Here is a 10,795-nt window from a genome sequence, read left to right on the forward strand (position 1 = left end):
TGTGCTAATAACTACTGTGTGGTCACACTCTTTTACTTCTTCCTTTGTTTACCATTCATTATTACTGGTTTAGTATTACCTGTCCAAATGTTCCTACTTTCTTAGGAAACCAAGCTGCTTAAATATTTAAGCACTAAAAAGCCTAAGCTGGTCATCTTTCTACAGGCATACCTTCAAATTCAGTTTTGAGGAAAAAGAGGTCATACAGAAACTTTCAATAATGTGTCCCCTTCACAGTTTTATGGAAGGAAAGAAGAAAAAGATTAATGAATATTTGAAATCTCATTTTCAAAGCCTTCTAGAAAAAAAATGGCTGAAGTTTTCCCAAGCAAGCAGACACATGATTGTGGTTGCTACACTTCATTAAATTAACATCCATCTTCAGGAATGACAGTTTCTGGGGGAAGGGACGCCTATATCGGAGTATTCTCATTCTCAAAGCAGTGAACAGGACCAGAGGTTTAGGATAATTAGTGTAGAGCCTCAGCAATGCAGACAACCAGAAATGAACCTCATGAAAGCAAATCAAAAGTCAATTCACATAGGCAGAGGAAAGGCAAAATCATCTTCATTTATATGCATTTGGAAACATACCTAAATTTTATGATTCTAAGCAAAATTTAATGCATTTTTTTTGTAAGTTACATTGAAAAAAATCATATATATGATAAATGATGACCTCACAACACACCACAATTATTCAATGATTAGGACTTATTATTTTAGTTATTCAACGGATTAGCTTCATGCTTTCTCTTTATCTGTCTTCATGTCCATATATGTCCATGAAATCTGAGACCCTTGATATGCTTATTGGTTTGGGAAGTCTGGAATTGTCAGCAGAAAGGAGGATATGCCACTGCAGACATTTATCTCCATTTGCCTTGTCTTTTGATGTGCACTCTCATCTAAAATGGGCCACTCTGACATGGGAACCTGCACTAGATGGGATGCTTGTGCATGCTTTTATGTTATCTCACTGTTTATAAAGTGTTCATCTTCATATAGAGTCTGTATAAGAACACAAGTTTTGCACAGTAATTCGTATATGTATGTATATGTATGTATATATGCATGTATACATATATCTCCTTTTTAGGAATGGGGAAAGTGGAGCAAATTTAGGACAGTAAGAGACTTAGGTAAGATTAAATTTGTCTCCTGTTTTTTGTGGATATGTCAAGCACCCAGTTCCTGTGAAACCTACCTGGAGATCATTTTCCTGTGTTCTGTCTGGGGCATAATGTATAGTCCTGTTGTAGGTGCACTCAGTGTCTAAACCAGACAGCTCTGGGTTCAGAATCAATTCAGTGACTTCCACAGATCCCTGTGTTAGGCAACAACTTTACCCAGGCATTGTGCAGGGAGGTTTGGTGACTGATGAACTGAAGGCTGAAATGATGCTATGTGATCAGAAGTGAGCTACCAGCTAGGTCTCTGTGGCAGGGAGTTTGGAGATTCATCATCCTTGAGGTCCCTTCCAACCTGGGCCATTCTGTGATTCTGTGATTCTGTGGGTGAGGGCATTTCTTCTTCAGGGAATAAAAAGGCTGCAGAAGAACAAGACTTTTTGTGATTCTAAGTTTTGGATTTTAGCAGAGAAATCTCTATGAAGAAAAAGTGGAGAGAAATGAGACAGCAGGGAGGTCAGTGCAGGCTGTGATTTCTCCCTGGAAACTCATAGACTGATTCCTGGAAACCTGTTTTAGCAAGAACAGGAGAAAGGTACAGCTGAATTAGCCACCTCCAAGGCACTTATGCCAGTCTGAGAGTTTTTATGAGCCAGGCCAGCTTCCCACCTTATAAAGTGTCATTAATCCTTAAATTATTGATTTTATAGCTGTCATGGACCTGCAGTTTTGGTTAGAGATGCTATATTAAGGAAATGGTGCTGCTGGGCAACGAAGTTGTCATAGCTATGATTTTCCCCCCTCATCTCTGATCCAGGATCCTCTCTCCAGGGATGAGAAGGAAATAGAAGAAGCAAGATGTGATTAATGGTAACATCTCAGCGATGCCTGGCTGCCCTTCTGTCCAGTACTGCTTAGTGGTGGTAATCTGCCATGCAGGGTCACTGACAGAGAGCTGCAGATGTGCATGATCATCACTGCAAAGGAATAGGCTTTTTACAGGCACCATGCTATCATTTGCCTTTAAGTTCTCCGCTTATTGCTATCTGTTTAATTGTTATCTGCTGCCTGTTAACTGGCATCTTCACTGCAGCTCCCTCTGTAACAAGCTCTGAGTTCCGGAGGCTCAGTGGAAAAAGCTATGTTTGAGGATGTTTCTGGGAAGAAGCAGATCTACCTTTAGATTCCTACCTCTAGGAGATGTCTTCCTCTATGTGTATCTCATTTGGACATGACCTAAAGGATCAGCCTACCTTGAAACTTCTACCAGAAGAATAAAGGAAGAGAAGATGTCAATGCAGTGACTGTGACACAGCTTTACAGGAGGGTTACTCTGTATCTTTCAAGAAATACACTGGAAGCGGGCCAGGAAACACCTATTTGACAAATAATATTGGCACTCACTGCTGAGAAAATATCCTTAGTCATGTGCATATGTTTGCAGTTTGTAAACTGGATTCTAGCAATTTTTTCTCCTTCTGTTCCCACGAGACCTATTCACCAATATGTAATTGGGAAAATTAGAATTGCTTTCTTGTTTCTTGTGCATGTGGATCCACAAACATATATCTAAGATAGAAAAACATATCACATTTTACAGTGTGGCTGAACAAAACACATACTATTTAAGATGGTCTTGGACAGCAAATAACCCATTTGTAATTTGTTTATAGTCTAAGCACAACTTTAATGTTGGTGTTTATCCATTGTTTTACTTTCATTTTTGTAAATGTCTGTACATTGCTTGCTGTTTTCATTCATTTACTTCATCTTTTATTTTCCTTTATTAATTCCCAGGGTAAACCTGAGATCTCAAAACATTGTAGGTGAACATGCTACGGCATCCAGTATAATTTGTCACTTGACTACCATGTACCAGTATTTCACATGTCATTCACTTTGTACATGCACCTGAACCCATTATGCTTGATTATAAATTGCTGGTTGATAAAAAATTATATTCACAGGCATTTACTGAGAGTAATTACTCAACAGGAACCATCAACCCGAATCAAGTACCCATAGTAGAAGCATATTTCCTGAAGGGTTTGGAGAAAAGGTGGGAGTAAATGTCATGAGTGTCAATGGTACAAGAACACATCTGCAGTACATGGGAATAATTCCTCCAAAATTTTACTTTTCACATTCATCTGTAATAAACCACACCTTTTAGTCTGTGCCTCTGTCACTTAAATTTCAGTGGAGTTAAAACAGAGTTATTTGAATGAATGCATGGTAATTGAGTGTGCTGTCAAAACACATGCGTCACAGAGTGTGTAGAAAAAAGATCTGAGATTGTGCTTGTTTCCACTGAAGCAGACAGCACCAAGAGGACATGTTTAGAGTCAAAGGCAGACAGACTTAAATATTGGTTAGATGCAGAACTCCTACTCCAAAGGGTGTGTGCAAGATTTTCAAAAGAATCTGAAACAAATTGGAATTAGATGGCACGTCTGCATGGATGAACAGGTTAATTGCACCCCTGTGCTTTTGGGTGACTTTCTTACCATCTCTTGGCAGTATTTATGGCTTGTGCTATGTACTAGGCTTATGGGACTATTCAGTTTCTGCATGTCTGAACAGTGTGGGTGTAAATTAGTTCCAATCCAGAAGCAAATTGGCTCTGCTAAGCAGTGCAGTGCTGAATTTATGCAGCTGCTAGACAGGAGCCCTGAGTTTGTGTACAGAGAGGAAGGGTATCTATTTTTCTGGAGATGCAACCAGACCATATTCCTCTAAACTAATCAATTTAAAGCTGTTTATTTAGTTTAAGCTCTGTTAGTAATCACTGAGGAGAGATGTATCTTTCAGGGTTGGTCTGTGACACATGCATAAGATAACTTCTGCTGGAACTCATTATTCTATACCAGTTCCTCTATCTTTTTTTGAGAGCCTGAGCTAATCTTTCTGTTGACTACAGTTAGCTGGTATAAAATCCATTCCACAGCTCTGGGCTCACTTCGTTTAGGTGAAAATAAATGCCTAACTGCCTGTTCAACAGTCACAAGCTTTCTGTGGTAATCGAGGTATCTCATATGGCACTGAAAACCACTATGGGAAAAACTACATTTGAGCCATATATGTCTAGTTTTGCAGACAGGAGGCCAAAAATAAGCAACAGTGACATTGCTGTGTGATGAGTATTGAGTCTTGCTCCAGTCTATCCTACAGCCAGGATCTTTTCCTCTGCTACGGAGTACAATTGAGCCTTCAGTTTTTATTGGAAAATCCTTACAAATTCAAGCACTTTTCTGAGATTTCAGTTTTTGTGAGAACATTGCTGAGGTCATTCTGTACACAAGACAAAGACGAGCCCATAACTCTGCTATGATTACTGTTTCTCTTCTGTAAAGACTTTTTTTTAAAACAAAAAAGCACATTAACTATATACAACTGTCTCATGGGATAGTTTTAATTAGCTGTATAATTAGCTAATTTACTTAATTAGATCTCCAAATTTGGCGTTCTTTAAATAATTTCTCATTTTTCAGGTGTGCATTTCTCCTTCCACTTCTGTCCTTTTTTTCTTATTCTTCTTTTTCCCCCTTCACTGCTGTTTTTTTGTCTATTTTCACTTCTTTCTTCTACATTTCTTTTTTCTTTTTCTTCATTTCTTTTTATGTATTATGTGTCTACATACCTCCTCCAAAAAGGTTAAGGGTCAGCACGATCATAAAGTTTAAAAGGAATAATTCCAGCAGTCTTCCATACTGTCAAGTTATTAGCACGACCCTTGGCATCTGTTTTTCCCAGGCTATGATCATTCTCTAAAGCAATGTCCTTCATATTTCAGAGATTAGCATAGACCAAAGGCTGTCTACTTGGAACACAACAGCCCTTTTTTGAAGATTAGAGAGTTTATCCATAAGGATGCAACCTAGAGTGCACTGCTTAGATTCCAGACACCTATCCCTCCACTATTTTATCTTCTGGTATCAGTGCAGCCAATGCCTAAACGTGGAGAACTCAATTTGTTTTCTGCCATGAAAGCCCTCCTGGATACTATTGGCAGAATGGGACATAAATGAATAGTTTGGCAGATAATCAGGTTAGCAGGTAAATTAATCCTATGAAGAACTATTTTATCAGGTGGTTCTGATACATGCTGTTATGGAGTCAAAAGTCTTATTTTCAGAATGGGAAATTTCTAAATAATTGACAAGATAACATCAAGACTTACCTCTATTCAGGTATCCAAGTCATATACTAGCTCATCACTCTGTAAACCTGGGCTTTATACACGAGAATCAAAGGTCACAATTAGATCTGGGACTTGGACCAAGAAGATCTCCTGTGAGGACAATCCAGAAGTATCATATTGCTCTTTTTTTGTTAATGTGCTTCTGTAACATTTACACTAGGCAAAACTAATGCTTTCATCTTTATGGATGGAAATGTAAAACAAGCAATAATGGGTGGACTTTTTTCATTTTTTTTTTTTTTCCCTCTTGATTTTGACACGTTCATAATTAGCCTCCCAGCAAGACCATCTGCAGAAGAGATCAACAGTACTTAAGTGTATCTGATAAATCATAGAATTGAGGAGTGTTTCTAACTATTTAGAAATCTGTCCCTTCCAGGATACATTAATTTGTAAATCTAGTATAGACATGCTTGCTCATTTTGGACCTCAAACTTCTTCTTTGTGAAGAATAACTGAGATAAAATTTTCTACAGGTTTATCTACTCTCAAGGGTTTATTTCAGGAGATTTAAAAGTTTCCCTAGGTTGAATTCTTTATCCTGTAATAAAGCAACAATTTCTAAAGTTTGACTTACTATGCCTCCCTTTTCCGCAAACCAAAAGCAAATGCATTTGTTTTTACTGGAAAGGGGGTTGAAATATTAACAGGCTAAGATAAGATACTAAACCTAGAAATGATAAAGCAAATTCCATGATCTACTCACAGCATTTTCTTTCTTCCGTATTCAGGACAGTGCTTTGCAAAACCACTTACAAATTTAATATAGTAAAAAGAGTGTCCTGTGGAACCTGATATACATAGAGTGGTACTTCTGTCTGGCTTGAATTCTCTCTCTGCTGCTTGAATTTTTAACCTTGATGGCTGCTGTGTTTGTTCTCACAATTCTGAGGCTTCTTTCTTCCTTACTACTGGAGGACATGCTGCTCAATACTCAGAGTTGCACACTATTGAAATTGTGTGGATCAATGGTGATGGCAAGGATATCCGTGCTTATCTATTCTTTGGTTCAGCAGAACCACTCTTAATTTCCAGCATAACTATATTTGAACCTACTTATCTATTTGTACAGAACTGTTGTGAAATAAATTTAATAGACATTGTGCTAACTCATTTTCAGCTTCTTTTCCCTGCAGGCTTTTTCTTTGGGTATGACTATTCACTAGAGCCATTTGTTCACTCTTTTCATCCACACCTGGCCATTTCACTATTTTCCCTCTGTTCATAGCATTCAGCAAAGGAATAACTATATAGTTCAAAACCACAACAACTATGTTCCCTGTAAGCCATTCATTCTCCCTGGGTCTTTATCAAGTTATCACAGGCTGTGACTGCATCAGCTTAAAGGAGAGATAAGTCATTCACTAGAAAGCAGCTTCTGACAAATGATTTATTGCACTAGTGCCATTTTTTAAACAGAATGGCCCAGAGTGCATTTATGTTGCCAGGATCACAGGGACTCGTGTTGATCTACTCGTGTTTTTGTAAAGCTGACAATATCTGCTGGAAAAGTCATCCAGCTCTGGCATCAAGTGATCAAGAATGCATGAACAAAGGGTGAGGTCCACTTCTGAAATTGCCCAACATTTAATTGAAGAGACTACTTGTTCATACACTGCTGCAGTGGTGAGAGTTGTTTAGGTCTTGACCTGAGCCTCTCTGCACTTTCAAACTATATTAAAGTACAGAATAATTGCCTTATTTTATTTATTTTTCTCAAATTTCAGTGTTTGGGGGTAAGAGAAAACACCCCCAGTAATGTCTCCAAGATCAGCTAAATCTTTTTGTTTGGAGAGTTTCCTGTTTCTTAGTATCTTACAAATCTGAAATTATGACTGTTGAATCTATAACTTTTCTTCCTTTTACATTGAACATATTGTATTAGACAACCCAAAGACAAAATTTCAATAATTTTCTTCAGCTGGTATATTGAGCTGAACCTTAAGCTATTACTTGGTGATTCCCAAGTTTGCTACCAGGTTTCATTAGGTGCTTGCCTTAGTTTTAGAAGTCTCCATTTCCTTTTTCATATCTTCCATACCAGTAATTAATCAATCTCCCCTCCTTGACTTTGTATTTTTATACATTTTCTTTTTGTTGCTAGTTCTTATCCACCCCCTGTCTGACCCAGAATTATGAATAGCTCCAATCCACATGAGATTTCTGGACAAGCATTTTTCCACATCAGCTTCACCTCTTTACACTTTCTCCACTTGTAGGGAGAGAGGTTGAGGGACAGAAAAGGGCTGCAATTTGCCCAGAGGATGACAGGGGTATAAACAGAATCAATATCTCATGAATCTTGATATATTTTCACATCCCCAGGACATACTGGCAGGTAGTTGTTACCCATAATAACTCCTTACAATGAAATCCTTAATATATTTTAAACAATAAAGGGATTTATAATTTACTAAATAGTTAAATAACAGTTAAATTTTGTTTGCATCATTAGATTAATAACCTGTTTGTACATGTGGGTAGTGAATCTAGATACAGACACAGAAAATTTCTGTTAAGAGAATACAATGAAGCATTGCTAAAACAACATACTCTCTCACCACTTCCAACTCCATAATCTAAATATGCTTTAAGAACAGCCCTTGGGAGTAGAGACAGAATAAAAGACAATAAATGGAAATAAATCAAAAATAGAAACTAAATCTGTAGAGCTGTAGCCACTGGTGTCTTTTGAACTCTTAAATGCTACCTTTATGCCAGTTTGAGTGATTTGCATTAAAAAAGACGTTTTTCTGCTTTCTGCTGTTACTGAGAGGCTTCTTTTTTTTTTTCCCATTAATTGTAAGGGTACGGTGAATGCTCGCTTTTTCAGAATTTTACAGACAAAATAAATATTTAAGAAAAAATCAGGGGAAAACATTTACATGTCAGAGATGCAATGATTCCTCTGTCTCCAAAAATTGCATCATCCCACTAGTTAGCACAAGTCTGTAACCCACGATTTTCAACAAGAGTTTCTAAGCACTGTGGCCTTTTGTTTTGATGTCTACAAATACTTTGCTCTTGAAAGAGCCAGTATCTCAAACCCTTGAAGTGGTTCAAGTCTTTGTCTGATTCAATTACTTTCTTGGTAGTTCTCCAGATCTCCTTTGAAGCCACTGTAAAATAAAATAAAAACCATGCCATCACATTAGTTATGTTCCATCCTTTGTTGCCAAGATAGTTTCAACAGTAAGTTACGTACTCCACTGCTGTACAGGAGCTATATATTTCAATTTTCTTAGGACACTTGGGTGAAAATCCTTCCTTGATGATTTGTCAAAGTTCATTTGAAAGTTCATTTTTATTATTTAGTCTGACTTATATTTTTTTAATTTAATGTGCCAGTGTTTGTGCTCTTTTTATCTATTTGGAAAGTGTTTTCATTAAAATTAAATATTCTTCCTTAGACCTCCATTTAGCTAAGGCAGAATTTTCATGCTCTTTTACATTCTCTTCTGAGTTGTCAGTTGATGTCTCTATAGTTTTTATTTCACCCTTTTTAAACTCACAATTTACGTTTCACTTTTACATGTTTTGTCATTATTAAATAATTTCTATGTATTTAGTGTTACTTACAAGGTATTTCTGGAGTATATTGTATCACGTATGGTCTCTATTACAAAGTGTTTCTCCCATGGCATCTCCAGTGACAGTTCTTAGTGCCTTTTTTTGGGAATACATGACCAGCTGTTCATCATTTTTAAAGAATAATCAGAAAAATTCCTCAAAAAAAAAAAACAAAAAAACACCCAAAACAATAGTTCATATTTTCAAAAATCGATTTCTACTACAGCTTCCCCGTGAATCTTTCACCTCTTTACAGAGGTACTTATGTCTTTGTATTTGGAAAACTACGTTAAGTATCAAAAGAGTCACTGCAAAATCACAGAAGTTGATACCAATGTTGAACAGAAGTGTTGAGGAGTTTGATGTTAAATTATTGATGAGGATTGCTAGTGCCACCCGGTTTACAGCTGTTCTCTAGAAAATGGTGCCTAGAGGAGATTACATAATGCAGGATTTTTGTTGTTCCATGAAACCACCTATGAGACCACACATGAAGATATATTCACCTGACACATTTTCTTGTGCTGGTAGAGACTTTGTCATGCTACATCTAGGTAGAGGTGACAGAACCAGAGAAAGCACAACCTTCTGCTGGTTATTTGCTTTGATAGGAGCAGGATTTAACCAAGATCCGACTCCACATAGAAAAGAGAAGGAATTCAAAGGCATTTAATACAGTAAAAGCTAGGGAAGTTAATAGAAATTGAATGTTGTGGAAATCTATTTTATACACAGGTATATGTGGTTATCCATGAGACAGACAACAACAGTTATGTTGATTCAGTTACCTGCAGCTCAGAGCTGTAAATCTGTCGATGTTTTCAACTTTTGGCAGACTAAGAAGGCAGCAGGATCAAAGTGGGCAGACTTCCAGCACAGACAGCAGAGCATCCTTGCAGAGCCATGGAAAGCTTCAAGATGGACGTAACAACAATTTGCTTGGACATGGCTGTACAAGAGGCTGCAGCAGCTAGTGAGCTACAGCTCCACGCAGGCTTTCATCTGGGGGTGAGGAAGGATCCCCTCCCACACACCTTCACAGTCGCCCCTTGGATCCCAAGCAATCAGTTCTCCTGCAGGATCCCCAGCTGAGGGCAAGTCCACAGAGAAAATGGCTGAGAACTTCCATCTAAGACTGTTCTTCTAACTCTGCCACTGGAAAAAAGCGACCATCAAGAACAAAATACAGTTTTATAAGTTTGACTTTCCTTTTCAAAATCCTGGAAGAAAACTTGAAACAATTCACTAGGCAGCCTCTCAAATATTGCCATGTTTCTGGCCGTTTGCAAGAGACAAGTTGCACTGGGGCCAGCTTTATCTTGAAGGCTTTATGCTATCCTCTCCGTCTCCATTAATTAAAATGATCCAATATTGAATTTCATGGAGCTGCTAGACACAGCTGTTTCCAAACATCTGCTGTTGAGTTTATAACAGATGTACATGATGTAAATACATGATTGTAGTGTCAAATAGGATAAACACTGAATAATTTCATTTAACTACCTGAAGGCCATTGGCAGTGTTGCACCGTGAATGTCTTCATTTTGTTCTTTAACTTCATGCATTCTGCTTTGTAGTGAGAGATGTGACCCAGGCCAAGTCAAATTGTTGCTAGTGACTTTTGTGGATGCAGGATCAGACACATCAGCAATGTTTCATAAATATGACAAAGACAGATCTTTATAGACTGACTGAGCCTGAGCTGAAAAGCTACTTAGTAAGGAGAGCTAAAAACATGAAGAATTTGCTCAGATCCACAGTTAGATGTTATAAAATGTGAAGAAATCTGTTTCCATGGATCATCTATTCCGGACAAGAATTGTCTTGAATAGAAAGAAACATACACTATCCTTTGGTATTGATAACATGAAATCTCTTTTTTTTTTTAATTAAA

This window comes from Meleagris gallopavo, chromosome 4, assembly GCF_000146605.3.
Source record: "Meleagris gallopavo isolate NT-WF06-2002-E0010 breed Aviagen turkey brand Nicholas breeding stock chromosome 4, Turkey_5.1, whole genome shotgun sequence".
Taxonomy (NCBI): domain Eukaryota; kingdom Metazoa; phylum Chordata; class Aves; order Galliformes; family Phasianidae; genus Meleagris; species Meleagris gallopavo.